Source organism: Falco punctatus (assembly GCF_963210335.1).
Source record: "Falco punctatus genome assembly, chromosome: 11".
In the NCBI taxonomy this organism is placed as follows: domain Eukaryota; kingdom Metazoa; phylum Chordata; class Aves; order Falconiformes; family Falconidae; genus Falco; species Falco punctatus.
In genome coordinates, this window is record NC_137591.1 from 35,136,199 (window position 1) to 35,154,055 (window position 17,857).

General features: G+C 38.8%; 1 long non-coding RNA gene across 2 annotated transcripts in view; it reads left to right on the forward strand.

Annotated features, from left to right (window-relative positions):
- Positions 1-495: 495 nt before the first annotated feature.
- LOC308071415 overlaps positions 496-17,857 on the forward strand; it is a 50,443-nt gene continuing 33,081 nt past the window's right edge. For both annotated transcript variants that reach the window (XR_013931187.1, XR_013931188.1), the window contains exon 1: positions 496-17,745. This is a non-coding gene — a long non-coding RNA (uncharacterized lncRNA). The remainder of the gene's footprint in view (positions 17,746-17,857) is intronic.

Sequence of the window (17,857 nt, forward strand, 5' to 3'; positions counted from 1 at the left end):
GACACTTGCTCAAAAAGGATCAAATAACACTTTTAATATTTTTATTACAAATTTTGCACCCAAAAATATTTTGAGAAACTGAATTGTTCACTTAAGTTCTTTATTTACTGGGGAAGGGAAGGCTGCTTCTTTACCATGAAAAATTAACTATTCCATGGTTAAATCTCAGATCCCACAGTTAGGTGACCTTTTTCCAGAGAGACTATAAACCAAATGGATACCGACATTAGTCCCTTTCTGCTTTGTGAGATTACTGTCCTCTCTTTGGATCTACAAAGAAATACCCTAGAAGTATAAGTGCTCGTTCTTCAGAATCACACTTAGCACCACTCACTGAAGCAGTATCACAGCTTTCCTAGCTAAATAAAAAGCAGCTATCATATTGACAAAAAAGGAAAATACTACATGAAACATCCATTGTCTTTCATCATCCATTAGGAAGAGAGATCCTGCAAAGTTTTTCACCATGTAGAAACTCAGACCATGTAAGATCACAGTCATTTCCAGATTTTTAAAATGAAGATGATTGTCATTAGGAAACTTGGTCAAACTGAAGAAAACCCCATTTGGATGTTGGCATCTCTGTTTCTTTAGTCCTGGTTAAGGACTAATTTCTGAGCAGTGCTAAGTGCCCTCAGTCCCCATTCAAATAAATTGTAGCTGAGAGCATTTGGCAACTGAAGGGAATGACACAATTTCTTTCCTGCTTGTCCTTTGGTTATGAGAGTGCGACACCTTAATGTTTATGTTGATACTGTTACAAGTAAGTTTTTGAACTACATGTTTTACCCTACTTATTGAATCTAAAGTTTGCCCCAAAGTCTGGTTGAATATGTGGTTCTGCTGGACACAATCTAACAAAACTACAAAATCTTTAAAGGCAAAGTCTGGCTGCTTGATTTTTGTCTTCCTTGAAACGCTGCTTCATTTTCTAAAGTTCATTTTTTTTCTTTTCACAAATTTTTCACCTTATATTTCTAGGGGCCCATTACTCCACCTGTGTTCCTTAGCATCAGAGAAAAGGTTTGTTTTAGAATCAGTATTGTAAGTATGCTGGAAAAAATTGAAAGGTTGATTTTTAACGTAATGCATAAAAGGTATTCTTCCAATAAATGTAAGACATTGCATCAACGGAAACAGTCAAATAGCCTCCTTACTGTTGATCTACCTCTAACTAAATTTGCTACAGATTTCATAAATTGTGTTCCTATATTGTGTCCCTTTTTGTTTTGTTCTAGTAGTCTTACCATATGAAGGACATATTTTGCAGAAATGGCTTCTTTTCATTTTCAGTTTAAAAATTATTCTTGGAATCTCATAGAAGGCTCCATCACCTTGGAGGCTGTTTATGCAAGCCTGAATTCTTGCTTTTCTTTGTGGTGAGACTTGTAACCTACAATGTGACGACAAAAAAAGTAATGCAAATTATTATTGTTATTATTATTTTTAATGTTTGCAAATGTTTTTTTTCCTTCATTTCTTCTGGGAAGGTTGCATAAATAACTCAATTTTTAAACAAGTTATAATTAAGTGGCTGCATTTTGTAATCGGTTATCCCTGTCTAATTTCTTTTTCCTTAATTAAACAAGTATGCATATCTTTCAGCTGGGCATTAGAAGATAGTATTGATATATTCGAAATTTGTTCCTAATAGCTGGGACAGTAAGTGTTGCTGCAGAAAAGATCCTCACAACATAGTTCATAACATCAACATTTATACTATCATTATGAGTCTTAGGAAATGTTACATTAAATAATTGGGGCAATTAACAAATTTCTCAGAGTAATTCTTTTATTTTGACATCTTTTGGCCCTAGTCATATCCAAAATAAATTATCCAGGAAAGATTACAGGGAGGCCTCCATCACCTTTCATTTTCAAAGATACATTTTTTGATACTTTCAAACATTTAAAGATTGAAACCGAAATACTTTTAGATCTCTGACCATATCTCTGTAATAAGATATAACATTTAAAATGAAAGAAATATGTACTGAGATAAAAATATGTTAAATGTGAACAGAAACTTCTTTCTTTCTGACTGGGGCTATTTTCTGTTGACATCAAAATGACCTCTGCCTTATATGCTTATTCTCTCATCTTCCCTTCTCTGAATACTCAAAGATTTCAACACAACAGACATGTAATTTTCTGTAATTTAAATTAAATTTAAATAATAAATAAATAGATTTATGTTTATCTTGTAGATAACTTATAATATTGGCAGCAATACTTAAGGAACTGGTGGGTAGAATGAAAAAAACCAACTCCTTCCTTCCCTTGTTTTGTCCTAACTCCTTCCTTCCTCTGCCAACAATCACAATTCTTTCTTCAAAGGGAACACACAGTTAGTCAAAGCCTGACTTTTCACTTTCTCTTTTGCACTGAGCAAGCTGAATCAAATTCAGCAGTGCAACTCCAGGTCTGTGTTTGCTAAACTCTTAAGGAAACTTCCAAGATGTTGTCAGTGACATGTGCCAAGATGGTTCCTTAAATTACATCTCCACTAGTCTAAGTAAAAGAGAAAACATCAAAGAAAGAGTATTTTTCTTGACATTTTAAAACTGAAACACCAAAACACCTAGATTCCTTTTTGCAAAACCTAAAGACAGTGTGTCCCAAATGCACAGGATTTGTGGTACAGATGACCCTACGCGTACATGCCACCGATCAGGGTACCTCCAAAGTGTCTGACCTCTGGCCCTTAACTCTGCTTGGAATACCTATAGGTATAGGGAAAGCCTGCCCTGCTGGTGGGTTGCCAAACAGCCAAATGGCCAGAAATCCACAGATAATTGCAGTAGGGTGAGGCATTACCATGGAGCATGGCAGGATTGACAGACCTGTCTAATTTGCAATCAAAGGTGATGCTTTGAATTTTCTTCTTCCTCTTAGATACCCCACAGATATGAGTTTGGCCCATATGGACATCTCCCACAAGCGTAAAGCGCCAAAGGGTTTATAGGACTGGGGCCATGGATTGTTTTCTCTAGGACAGTGTGCCACACCGTAGAGATTTGTGTTGCATAACTTTTGCTGTTGATTAAAATCAGCCTCACTCCCTCTTGCCACAGCTGCTGTTCTCTTAACTTCAGACATCACCTTTGAGTCTGTCACTAACTGAATTAAGTAGGAAAGAAAGGTGAGGAGCATCTATAGTATTTGCAAATGTGAATAATTGATTGTAAAGGTATCTTTTTCTCCATGTGTGGCTTTTATTTGTTATGTTTTATTAATTTCTGCTTTTTAAGTATCTGAACTGCAGGCAATATTCAGTATTACAGACCCATAAGGCAGCCAAATGAGCACTGGTTAAAATATGCACACAAAATTCCTCTTCATTCCCAACAAGTGTTTCTGTGCAAAGATTTTTCTCTTTCATTTGAGACACAAAGTCTTTTATTCTGCTGCTTTTGGACACAAGTAGTGTAAGAAGAAAACAATGAAGTTGTAAGTTGTGTTAGCTATACAATTTCTTCCTTTTCTGTTTTTCATACCAACATAAACTTCTGACTGGAAGTTGGACTTATACTGGAAGTGCAGAACAGCAAATCCTAAAAACCTAAGAAAATGCAAGCACGTATGCCTGTCAGCTGACCATGGCCTTATCCATTCCCTAACCTAAATTAAATAATCTGGCAACGTTATTTTTCAAGAGATGTTTAGAGAAAGACAAAGCAAAGAAGGAAAAAATACAGTAGAAATGCGTGGGATGGGTGGGAGGAAGTAAATGGAAATGCTGATATTTCACATTTTCTAGTTCTCTGACTCTGTTTGCACCCAGCACTGGACAACTTGCCAGGAAAATACGATTGCTAGCTCTAATGAGTCCAATATTTGTGAGGAACAATGTTTATATAACCACTCAAAGAATCTGAAAGAGCACATTTCTTTCAACTGTGCAGCAGAGATGGGCTGGTTAAACAATAATAGTAATTAATATAATTTGCTTTCAAAAATAACCTTCATCCACTAGTTTATTTTACGTTAGTAAAGGACAGTTTGCAATATCCTACAATCAGGGTACACTAAATAAATAGTAAACAACTGTATTCCAGGTTTTACAAGTTGGAAAGTCAAAGCAGGAAGATGAGAAAAAATGTGAAAATGCTGGTCACACTTTGATGGCAGTTCCGGGGCAAAGGTGGGCAGGAGGGAGGCGGGCAGGGAATCAGGATCAGTACCTTATCCCTTGTGTTGTGGTAACACTCAGAAGTTCTATTCCAAAGACATCAGCCCCATTAAGAATGCATGAGAAATACATATAACTTCATGATGCACAGAATAAGCAAACAGCTCTGAGCACACCTAAACAAACATCTTTGAAAATTTGAGTCTGAGAGGTCAGCTAATGGTAGGAAGCTGTTTTTCCTCTCAGTCTTGCTTTATTTTATTGTCTACTAACAGGATACTATACCTTATGACATATGGTCCACTTAAATTAGGCAAGCACTCGAAACCTTGTTTGTTCATCTCAGCGTGTGAAGCCAAGTTGTCTATTAATAGGAAAAGCCTTGCCCTGGAAGAACGTGTATGCAGCAGTCAGTCTCGGCATGAGGGAAATGAAGCATATGATTCAATAGGGAATAAAATGAATTTCTTACGTATTACAGCCAGAACCACTGTAATCGGATACTGTTCCAAACAAAGTGGAGAACCCTTGTTGAATCTGCATGTCTAGGAGGTGGTATGTTTAGTGACTTGATGTCTGTGTTATCCAGCATACTGACTTTTCAGAGCCGTCTCCAAGTTGTAATGGACAACCTCTCTCCCACTACCAGAGCCCAGAGAGGAATAAGCCAAGACCACCAGCTAAGACATTGTGTAACTGCCATGGATATGACCATTGGATGCCCTCAGGTACTGTATTTAAATGAAAAGCTGTAGCCAAAAACAAACAAACAAAAAAGCATGTAAAAAGGATTTTCAGTTAAGTATCTATTTTTTTTCTTTTATAAAACTACAAAATTTACAAGAATGCTGTGGTGAAAATGCTGGTATAAACAATCTTATTAGAAATATCCAACAAAACCTCATTTTCCTATGCAACATGCTTCAGTGAAAGTTTCAAAAAAAATCATTAAAAATCATTGTCTTTATGGAAGTGAGTTATGGAATTTACTCACTGACACATTATGCAAGAATTAATACATATGTAAATTATCACCAAGCTCTGTTGATTACTGCAATATCCGTTCCTCTGCTTTTGAAAAATACAGTTTTGCCAGCATGATTCTGTACAGCACAGCATGCAGAGATCATTTTCCTAGCCCATCACTTTGACTCTAGTATAACACTCCTTCCCTATCTGATATAAGCAGCTTGTCTTCACTTTCAAAGCCATTCATAGCTTCACCTCATCCTACCTATCATCTCTCATTCAGGATCAAGAAATCACTTCTTTCACTGATTAGCACATGACGCCAGCCTCCTCCATCTACTTCTCAGATTTTCAGCTGCTCCGTTTCAAGCTTTATCCCATGCCGTTCCTTACATTTGGAAAGAGCTTCTTTAGACATCTGCAAAGCTACCTCATTATCTTCCTTCTAATCCTGTTTGCGAGGCTCCCCTGCCATTATGCCTTCAAAAGAAGTTTCAGGGTTTGGACTGAGTTTGCCTAGTTATAATGAGCTGCTCCCCAAAACAAGATTTGTGGATGAGGTTCAGGTGGATGTGAAGGTTGGTATTTCCTACCCAGATGCAGCACTGTCGATTCTGTGTGGTTACCAGGGTGGCGTTTTCAGAGGATGTAGCCTTGCCTGTTGGGGACCCACATATTCCTGCTTGAAAACGGAACAGGATGAACTGACGGGTGATCTGGATTGCAGGAGCAGCTGTGGTAGTCACGGGCAAGCCCCAAACAAGGGGATAGTCCAGAGGGTGTCCTGGTCTTTCCCTTCATGTGGCAGGTGACTGAAAAGGTATTTTTGTATTGGCTAAGAGAAATAGTGGTCCTGCTCCTGGACATAGGCATCAATTTGTTCTATACTTGTGAGGAAAGACTGGTGGGACATTTTTAGTTTTGGTGACCAGTTCTGGGGGAGTTGGGCACAAGGTGTTGTCTCTGGATTGTTCAGATTTCTATTGTGGAATGAATGAGTAGTTATGGGAACCGCTGCGTTGCACTGGGTCATCATCTTACCTGAGTACATTTTTCTGTGAAGCAATTGTATTTGTAGCCTGTAGCCTTGAACATTTTTGCATGTTGTGTCATGTTTGTATTCCCATCTCCAACGGCAATGACTCAGGACCAAATCATCCCTTTATAGGAATCACCTACAAGGGAAACTGGAAGGTCCATGGCATCTCTCTGTCATCTTTCCCTCCTGGTGGTGCCTCCAAACCTCTTCTGCAGGGGCTTGTGCAAAACAGAGCATGTAAGTACTGTTGCTGGCTTTGACCTAAGCATCTCTGATTTTGTTCAGGATGATGGAGAAAAAGGTGCCTGCTGCCTCCTCTCCCTTCCCTACCCCTCCTGACACTCTGTCCCAGCTACCAGGGGCCTGTCATAGGTCCTGAAGAGGCAGGAGGCCACAGTTTCCTCAAACTCCTTACCTTAGATTTTCTTGGGCCTCCTCTAAAAAGGGGGTTCATCCCCTAACCCATCAGCATTTCCAGCTGCTGAAGGGCCAGCAGGCTCCTCAGTTACTCTGCATGAAGCTAACAGAAACATTCAGACCCCTCTGGTACTGCAGAGCACTTTGTTGGTCTCACGTGTTAGTCTGGCTGGCCAAAATCTTCTGAAAAATATTATAATTTTCAAGTGATTAACATGTCTTCTAGAGAAGCAGTGACTAGATTCAATTTGAGAATCTTTAACATAGGGAATAACCATTTTTAAAACACCCTTTTACACTGCCTTTCCATAATTTATCAGAAATGGATATGCACGCTTAGAAAGTCAGGCTGGGATTTCTCCAAGGCACCACTGGGATGCAGATAGCAAGACAAGGTCTTATTCAGGATTTTAGTCTAAAAACACCCACAGAGTCATGCAGATTTCTCAAAAAAAAAAAAAAAAAAAAAATCACTCCTAGATTCAGCTTTTTTTTACCAAGTTTCAGCATAAAACTATATTTTTGTAGCCAAGCTATAAATCTCTGAAAATAAGAGTTTATGTGGAAATGCTGATACAGCCTTAGTTATAGCACTGGTAATGGCTATAGCACTCAATGATTTGATGCTGAAGGCTATTAATCCCAAAGAAAATTTTCTTGGAAGAAGTTGAACTTTGGAGGTCAATGAGATCTCAGAGGAAGCTGGATTGAAAACTCAGAAAAGCTGCTTTTGTCCATGTAAATCAATTGTTATTGTTTTCCTGTCTGAGAAAATTTTAATGTGAAGACTAAGGATTTACAAACAGGAAAAGGGAGATCCTCTAATCGTCTTGTAAGAAGTGGTGATTCATAACATTGTAATTTTTTTAGATAGTGCTATTTTAAAACCTTGTTCTGCAGCCATGTTGATGGTTTAACTGAAGGGAAAACTATGTAGTCCGCTTATGTGCTCTGGTTTTAAGTTTATGGTCAATTTTAGGTTCTGGTACAGTAATTGCAAATACTGTTTTGTAAGAATTGACCTTCACATTTCAGCAGAACTTACAATTAAGAGAGGATATGCAAGCATGTTTTAATAATATGGCCTAGAAGATGTGAAGAAGTTTTTTGAACAGTATTTTGAGCAAAAAACAAGTCAGGCAGATCCATTTCAAAGGGGAGCAGTAAGGGCATGTGGCCTCAAAATGTGGCTGCATTAGGCAGAAGTGTAAGTCTTCCAGAGCAGCATGAGAAGCTCCCTTCTTTAGCTTCTACCAGGGATATCCAGGACCTGAATACCATTAATCCTCTGGGGACTTAATTCCTTAAAAAGCCATCACGTTATAGTTTTGCAAATGGTCAGAGTCTGACTGACTTCCTGTCATTAGAACTGAAAAATGCCTGAAAATACAGCAATAAATCCTCTCCTTTGCTAGCCAGGCAAATGAGAGCAGCTCACTGGGGAGCCTGAAAGCAAAAGCTAGGCGACGAAGACAAAATATTTTGTATACTGTCTATAGGTTTTTGGTTAAGCTTCTGGATCCTTATCAATCTAGATAACAGGATCCTACTGTGTCTCTTCTCAGTTTAAGAAATGTAAGGCTTCGGAAGCAATGACAACAGACAAGCTCATCTGTCAATTAAAACAATAATGTTTAAGGTATTTTGAAATTTGTCTGCTTTTATTGAATTCATGCAAATAAATTACTCACTAGCAATTGAGGCTATGGGGGTGGGGATGTGTGCTTATAATTACTGATTAATCACAGCCAGAAATTAGTATGTCTCGTATTGTGCATTTTCTTCATTCTGTATTATTTAGCTGGTAATTCCAGAAAAGTCAGAATTAAAAAAAAAAAAAAAAAAAAAAAAGGCTGATAAGTGGAAAAAACATATACTTGAATGGAAGCATGAGCAATAGTATTTATACAAGACGGTATATGGGCACTATCCCGCTAGTCTAATAGGATGCTCTACACAGCATTGCCAATGTCACCAGTCCAGGAGCTTGTACCATCCACAGTGGTGCACGGGGCAGGCAGTAGGGCTGCTCCTTCTTCAGGAAGTGTGAATGGGACAGTAGGTAAGTAAACCCAGAACACTGAGCACGAAGAGGAAGGTGTTGTACCACAACCAAAATATTAACCCTAAAAGTACTTGTTGGATAAATATTTTGGAGGTGACTCCGTACCCATGAAAAGAATCTAGGCGATTATGCTCCCGTAGACATTTCCTCTGAGCTGCTACAAGTGCCACTTGTACGAAGTGCTCAGCAGTGCCACTTAGCTTAGTGCCACTAGTCAAGGCCTGACTTTCTGATGTTACTGGTTTTTAAAGTACAGCATCATGTGAATAAACACGTAAGTGAATTCAAAGGAAAAGTTAGTTTAGCAAGACTGTTATAGGTACAAAAAATATCAGGACACCACAAATTATGCAGTTCCACTGTTTGCATAGAATTGTATCATTTGAACAGTCAAACGAAGCCTTTCAGTTACTGTGACTCAAAGTTTTAGGATACACTTCTGTTATTGGAAAGGATGAAGTTTCAAGCTTTTTCCTCAGTGAAAGAAAACAGATTTCAGTGTGTCAGAATTTCCCTTTGAATGGAAACACAGCTCTCCAACCAGTTACCCTCTTGGACAAAATTCCTGTTCTCCTAATCCTATGAGTTGCACAGTGGAAGCAGAGCAACATGAAGCTTAGCAAACCAGTATATCCCCAGCAGGCTTCCAAGCCGCTGTGGACAGATACATGTTTTTATATTCCATTAAAGCCAGCAAACAAAACTGTCAGGATGGCTTAATCATGTGTAGTAAATTTAAATAATTTTATTTTATGTATACAAGTTAGGAACGAAATGGTACGCAAATGCTAACATCTCTCTCAACACTGATCCTGGTGTATATTTAAGCATATCGAGTGAGGTTAGGTTTCTTTCACCACTACTTTTCTGAACACACCCGAGACCTGACAAGACAGTAATTAAACGTTTGGAATAAGGTAGCAATTTGTTTCTTTATAATTAAATGAACAGGTAGCACAAACAGTTATGTATAACCAAGTGAGATTGGGACAGTAATTTGTGGCATCTCTAGTACTTTCAATTTTTGTGTAAGGAAATTCAAATTGTGTGTTCATTGCTATACCGCTTTCTGAAGCTTTCTTCTCCATCACTAATCTGTTGTACACCCAGGGCTACTGTGACTTCAGTGTTTGGATGCCACAGTGTGTTCAGTGTCTGAGAGGCTTCTGTACTAACCCATGCCAAGGAATCATTTTTTTCCCCTACAAAAATGTTCATTTTGCACCATTCCTCTGTTTTTCAGTACATGACTTCCCCACAGATTACATATCTTTCAGCCCTCCATGATGGTAAAGCTGGGCATCTCAAGGACAAACAGAAAACAAAACGTGAAATAAGGACTTGAAAACACGGCTGGAGATACCCAGAGGTGTATGCATCTAAGAGGCAGAGAAAGAAATGTGCCATATGCAAATGAAAAAAAGTTTAAGCTGTTCTTCTGGAACTGTTTGAATTGTACTATGTGACTTGTTTTCTACAAAGCATTCCTTTAAAAGAATTTTAGAAAAATCATTGAGTCTTAGTAAGATGGCTGACAATAGTCATACAACTAGAAAAAGCAGGAAGCACCTAACCCTGTAAAGACTGATGTAATTTACTCATGCAAATCAGTGTCTTGAATAGTCACGTCATAAAGAGCTTAAGATTTCTGAGGCCACATTTAATCTTTTACTCATCAGAAATGTTTTTGGGCGGCTGATTTTGCTTTTATTTAAATAGGAGAGTATTTCTGAAAAGACTTAAAAAATTGATTAGAATTAAAATTTAAAAAATAAAGCCTTGTTTTACAGCACCAATAGAAGAGATTCTGTCAGAAGCCTTCTTTACAGAAACATGAACTTCTATCTCATAGCTAAATATGAGAACAATATTTTAATTAGTCCTATCATATATCTTAGTCATCAACACTGAAATAATGCCTAACACTATTTTCCAGCGATAACTTTTTAAATCAAAAGATGTGCAGTTTTGACATTTTCTGTTTGCAATCAGGTTTTTGTGGCTAGTGTTTATTGTGACCTTTGTGCTAGAGAAGAGATGCCAAAAGTCATTAAAACTGATATTGCAGCATAAGAGAATACAACAGTTTAATACGAACCCATTTGAATATCATTATTGTGATTTTTTTCCCCTCAGAGTAAAGCAATAGCATAATAGCCAGCTGCATGATAATATTGGCAAGCAAGGCCATGAATTTCAACTGCAAACCCTAAACACTGAATGTGCTGTGCTTTTTAAAGAAATCCCCTTTTGTACCAGATATGTAATACCCTTTTGTGCTGGAGTGGTTTGCATAATAATAGTTTTATTTAGTTATTCGTTGTCATGTGAGGGAGCTGCAAAGTGAGCTAGGCAGTAACGGCATAAAAGACCGTTTCCCATTTTTCTCTAATTTTTCAGAGATTTTCTTGTATTTTAAATGTAAATACTTCTAACTATCTTCAGAAAAGATATCCAGTTATTAACATTTCAGACCTAATTGTTGCTTTTCCTAATATCTACCTTCCTATCTAAGCTTTTCTTTTTCAGAAGAAACACCAACATTATTTCCTTTGCACTCATGAAGAATCTCAAGCATCTTAAAATAATTGGACATATGATCATCTGGTGTAAATCAGTGTAATTCTATTCAGAGACACTGATACCTTGCTCAAGATTTTAACAGTAGAACTACTTGATTGGAGAAGCCAAGCAAAAATTATCTTATTAACTGTATAACTTCTATTAGAGTTGTGCATGTTACACTGCACCACTGAGATAAAAGGTACTGTCCGTCTGAGAGAAAATCAGACATCTAGAATACATCTGAGACAAAGCATAAAATACAATTTTAAGAATTTTCTTATGAGTTTTCCCATGTAAAATTTTTTTAAGATTCCTCTCGGGCTCTTCGATGTGTTCTTGTCTGGGTAGTAAGTAAGGAATATTTCCCAAAGGAGATATAATTACATTGAAATGGAGCTTAATCTTATTCACAGTGAAAGCTATAGAGGAGGACTAAAGGCAGGGGAAGTTCCTCAGCTAATGTACAATAAACTAGCCATTATTCTAACTGATACTATCAAAGGATTTTTCCTTTGAAATCAGTGGAATTATGCCAAGTTGCTCTAGTTGTAACGTTGGCCATAAAATTGCACTTGGTTTTCGATGCCTGGCCTGCAACCACTGCGAAGGGACCATTTCCAGGCAATCCCTGACCAGTAACAAAGGGAAGCAAGGCTATTCTCTGTTAGCTTAAATTCAGAGTGCAGAGAGGGTTCATAATCTTACTGGAAAACATTTAGAGGCTTGCAAATTGGAAAAGGTCAAAACCAACTGGGCTAGATTATTTCGGAAAAGCTCTCAAGGTGGATCAACATGTAACAACACGTTATCAGGTTTTAGCACTGCAAATACCCAGACAGAAAAGAAATGCTCCAGAGCCCAACAGTCACTATTTTTACAGCTCCACATGTCAAAATAAGAGACAGTTATACATAACTATCCTACAAAACTTGGATGAATAAATCAACATATCCCTTAGCAAGCAACCACATACCACTCTTTTCGGAAATGTCTAAGATCTGACTTTGCTAAATAAGGCAACCAGAAATTTTCACAGCTTCAATCAGCAAACATACTATCAATAGGTACCAGAGGCAGAAACACTGCCACCAAAGCTGTGGAGGAAGCCCTGGAATCTAGGTAAGAGAGTATTATGATGGTGATAGGCTCTGGAAATCTTTTAATTTGGAATCTCACAGTGGAGCCATGGGGTTCTATCATCTGAGAAATAAGAGTTGCTTCATATCAGTTAGATACCAGATACTGCTAATGCACTGCAAGCTAAGCAATATGTTACTGTTAGTGGTCATGAGATATATTAGTTTAGATCACTCTCTTTGCCTAGAGAACCTGGAAAAAGTCTTTCAGAAGAAAAACATTCAGTGCGGCTTTCTGACATTTTTTACTTGGAAGGTAGAGCTCATGCTTTTTTTATGTCATTACAAGGCACTCTGAGATATATTGGAATAAGCACTTGTGCCTCACAGCCACATACCTGCCCCTGGGATACCATCCTTCCCTCCAGTTTTCCTATTCCCCTCCCCGGATTTCTAGTGATCTGTGATTTTTTTTCCTGCTTCCCAACAGATGTAGCAAGAACCTTATGTGCTTACCACTTTCTTTTATAATTTCTTAGAAGTGTTGAAGTTTTGTTCACAGCAAACCGTGAATGAGAATTAAATGTTTCTGTTAAAAAAAAAAAAAAAAAACCAACACCACAAAAAAGCCACAACTCTTCAAATATGTCATTTTTATGTGAGTGTTCCAGAGTGATGCAGATGGTCAAAATTTGGAGGACTCAGCCACGGGATCTGTTTGATTTTCTGAAACAACTGTTGCTTTAACTTGTAAGTTAATAAACACTCTACCAAAGGTACTATATCCACCTTTCTCTATTCATAGTCATCCTTCAGGTGATTTTGTAAATCCCTTTAGGTATTACATGGTATATACCCTTTTTATGGTACTTTGACTGACACAAGCAATTTTTATCACATAGGAAGTGTAAGTCCATTCCAGAATCAAATCCTCATACTGCATGTTTAGCCTTGGTATAAAGAGACGCCTTGGAAGAGTGTGTCATCCAACAGCCTAACTGTAAGAGAGACAGCTTAAACTTGCATTTTGTTCAGTTAAATTTAAGGCACAGAAGCACCTTTCTGTCCTATGACTCCATTTGCAAATGAGGATGCTGGTCTCTTGTCTCACATGTACATTGCCCCAGGCAGCTTTGCCAGGTTGGAAAAGTCTCCACAAAAAGAGCAGGACTTCTGTAAGGTAGGCAGTCACCTCCCGGAACACGCCCAGCTGTAAGTGGCATTGCAGTTTGAACATTTCAGTGACTTCAAACAAGTATCACGCACAAGCTCGTTATGCCCTAAAGGAGGGATCCACAAGCCCTTAGTTACCTTGTAAAATATCCTTACTGTAAAGTACAGAAAATGTTAACACGCCAGCATGTAAGCAAGGAGGAGATATACTCTGAGCCTGACTGCGCTGTTCTCAGCGTTAGGTCACAAAGAAGTTTGAACTGAAAATCTGGACTCCAGTGCTCTCTGGGAAAGTTTCTATATGGAGCCAAAGGGTTTTGCTCATTTTTAGCCCATATCCTCATCACTGCCTGCCTCCTTTTTGAAAAGTTTGTGGGTGACTGCATTGAGAGAATATCACTTCAGATGGGCTACTGAGATGTTCCTATACGTTAATTCCTGTGACACTTCCACTGTAACAGCTGTCATATGAATTTCGTATGACAGCTTTCTCGTGCAATGAACTGTTTTAACGCTTTTGGGGTGAAAAAGTACTCATATGTTTGGCAGATGTGTGCAACCACATTAGCCATTACGTTCTCTAAGTCTGTAAGAAGTCAGGGTGCGGTATTGCAGGAGGTACGTGCAAGTCCCCAAGCCCGGTAGCAAAAAGCAGCACAGGATGTGGGTGGGAAAACAAGTCTTCCCTGGTGCTGGCTACAGCAGACAGGGCTGCAAGGAAAGGACAGACCCTGACAAATTTACTTCTACTCTCTTTCTACCACAACTTGCTAAGACTAGGACCCAGTTTCAAGTAAACTGATCTTTTTCATTATTTTGTGGCCTCTGTACACGAAAACGCAGACTTCACCCCAGTCTCCTTGTGATCCAGTCACTGAAAAAGACTTCCAAACAGCCAAGGCCTGAGTCTTAATGAATTTTAAAAGCTTATAAAATGTTTTTTGGTTATATATGCTTTAAAACAAAAGGTTTATTCTTACATGTTGGCCTGTCTTTATTGGCACCATTTATTTATTTTTTATAGGAGTGAGAGTATGACTGCTTTTATGCCAGCATATTTGATTGTGTATGACTTACTTTACATTTACAGGGATCTATTGTTTCTTATGAGGAAAAATAAAATTTCTGTAGAGTGTTTAGTTAACTCCCCGTTGAAGTTAAGCAAGACATATCTTTGGAAATCTCTTAAAGGATTAATTCTAATGGTGCCAATGGGACCCTTGCTTTGCTTATAAAAATATATGTGAATTTATAATGGACAAAGATACAATTATCCCAGAACAGCTTCAGGAAAAACCATCAGATTTTTTTCAGAGGAGGTTCACAGGTACGGATTGCAGTGTATGTTACTGTTCTGTGGTCAGGCTGGCTTTCATTTTCAGTGTGAGGCGTATTCTCTCACCACTTTCAATGGTCAGAAATAATGCCCTTTAAATAAAGCTATTGCATTCCCTAAGTGGAATTAGTCCTTATTTATATGAGTATAAAACAAAGAATAGTCTTACCCAGGGTTTTTAATATTGCCAGTGATGAAAAACTGGGTGCTTGAAGTACCTCAGTATTCTCGGGTCTTTGCAGTCTCTCAAAGTCTGTCCTCGTCTAATCCAAGAAATTGCAAACTCAGTCTCATTGTAACAAATGTAACTATATTCATGGGCCTTTTTCTCTTTTCTAGATCAGGAGTTCTGTCCTCTGCATTGCCACTTAAAGCTTTTATGCAAAGTCCTCATAGACCTGAATAAAACTTGTTAAAATTTAATTATATGTTGTATTGAAAACACGTCTGGAAAGGACATTTCTCACAGGTTGGTGTTTAATCATTAACAGTTATTTCTGTTGACTCCCCAACAAAATTACTAAATACATATTCTTTCTCATGAAGGTGGAGGGACTCTCAGATGTGCAGAACTGAAGTTTGCACTGAATAGGATTTTTGAAAGAGCCTCAGTTCTCCCGGCATCTGAGCATATCTAAAGCAGGGGCCTGGTTGTCCTTCTTTACACCGGGTCTCAAGCATGAATTACTGGAACAGCATCTCCGCTGACAGTGAAGTGCTTCCTCGATAGATGTGAGCGTATTGTCTAGGCACTGCTGCTAGGAAAACCAGCTGATTAGGGGGCCACTGTAGCCGCCGGTTGATGTAATACATGCTTGATAAAACTCTTATCAGAGCCTCGCACACTTTCAAGAATGCTCACAATTCAGCTGGTTTTATCAATATGAAAAAAGCCCCATTCTTTTTTTATTTTACTCACCTGTTGGAAGCAGCCTCTGCAGAACTAAGTTTTAGAGCTTGAAATCAACATCCTGTCACCTCCTGCTATTCATGCCCATCACACGGTGACAAACAGATGCAGCAGTGGAAATGCCAGGTCAGAGGGTTCTTTTCCCTCTGTATCTGTGGTGGTGATGTGACCAAGTCAGACTGCTCTGAGCTGCCTTGTTTCCCATGCATAGACGTGCACCCCGCGGAAGGAAGGCATTTCAGGGGCTATGTGCAATGAACCATGTCATCCAGCTTCTGAGGGCAACCACGGAGGAGCACAGGCCATCAGGAATGGGGACAAGTCTGGGGTATCACGTTCAACTGCAACTGTCTCCTCCCAAATGGTATGACTGATCCAAGGCTTCAGTAGGGCACCACACTCTGGGGTGATGATGATTATTATTTACCCACTGGGTACTTTTAATTAGTGCTATTTAAGGATACGAAATCAAAGACAATCTTCTATTTTTTATAAGAGCTCCTGTATTAAATCTTATTAAACAAATCATGTAATTTGCTTCAATTCCTTATGCAGCAAACAACTTTCATCAATCAAAAGGGAGTATTTCTTTAACCCATACCTAAATGACAGTCTTTGCTCTGTCCTGCCAAGAAAGATGACCAAAAGAGAACCTTTAATCTTGGAGAAAATCTGAGAGGTGTGTGCTAGGTTCACCAATGGTTTACTGATCCTTGAATTAGCATCACCTGCTCTTTTTGCAGCTGCTTTGTAAAATGCAGATTAGCTCTCAGATACCTTTCAGACAGGATTTGATGTATTAGGTTGTATTGCCATAGCAGCCCCTATACCCTTCAACTGCATGGTTACTCAAGCAAAGCTGTGGCACTCCCTTTAGCCAAGAACTCTACACCTTGGCAATTTTTGGCACTTGAAAAGACCTTTGGCCTCTCTCCTTCAGGAGACCTTGGCCATCTGGGTGCAATTCAAAACACCCTGTTATGAGCACACATCCAGCTGAGGAGGAGGGATCATTGAGGGGACTTTTGTACCAAAGATCTGAGCAATCACATGCTTTTAAAATTTTATTATAACGATACTGGGATAAGTGATTTTGTAAAGAGGTAAAAGATGTGAAATGCAGGAGAGAACGTGTTGATTACCCCCAAATGTGCGAAGCTTTGCTGCCGGGATGAGGTTACAGAAAGGCGTTCTGGTCAGCCTTCCAAAATCACCAGGGATTAGTTAAATAGGTTGTAACTGCCAGTGCAAACTTTACAAAATCAAGGAATCTGAGCATATTTGCCCATGCAAGGGTTTGTATCCTCATGTCTTTGGTTTATTGAAAAGCCAGTCTGCTGCTAACAGAATAATTATAGGCAATGCAAAAGTCCATTATCATCTCAATGCTTTTCTGTGTCCCTTGAAGCAAAGGAGAGTATGAAAAGGCTTGATTTTCATTTTAATGGGTTTTTTAGTTTTATCAAATACATCTGTCTCAGTTGTGAAAAGTTGGCTGTAACAAGTAAGAACAGTGGAATATTTGGCCTCAGAGACAGAGTTTCATCAAAAAGTATCACAACTTGATTATACCAGGGGCAATTTTGTAGCTTAAAAGATCCTTTGCAACCTTAGCAAGGTCTACAGAGTGCAGCAGGGGACAGAGCAGAGGAAATCAGATCAGACAGAAAGCGCAGGTACACACAGTACAGCTGGGAGGCTCCAGGCAGGGGGAGGTATTCTGTGCTGCTGATTTACAAAGAAACCAGTTTATAAATCGGTTTACATATAATTTGGTCATCTATCACAGGACATATGCCTCCTGCAAATTGACTGTCCTTTCTTTTCATTTATAGTCTCTGATCGTTGAACAGCTGCGGTTTAATTGCGTGAAACTGGGTTTCGGGATTCAAGATATTGCTCAGATTGTTCTGCAATAAATTGTTCAGATTCGGCAATGTGGGCAGGAGGGAGCCTATGGATGCTGAACTAACCCCATCTCTGCAGCCCATTGTGCCATCACGTGAAGAAAAGATTCTTCTGGATCAGTCAGGATTTTCCCAGCAGCCAGCCCTGTTGTACAGGTGATTTTTTGGATGTGTGCCGCCTCCATTACTTGCCTTTGATTGCTTTCCCCTTTATACTTCTTTTCCTGCTAACTTCTTCATGGCTTGCAGAAGGCATTAGTTTTATATG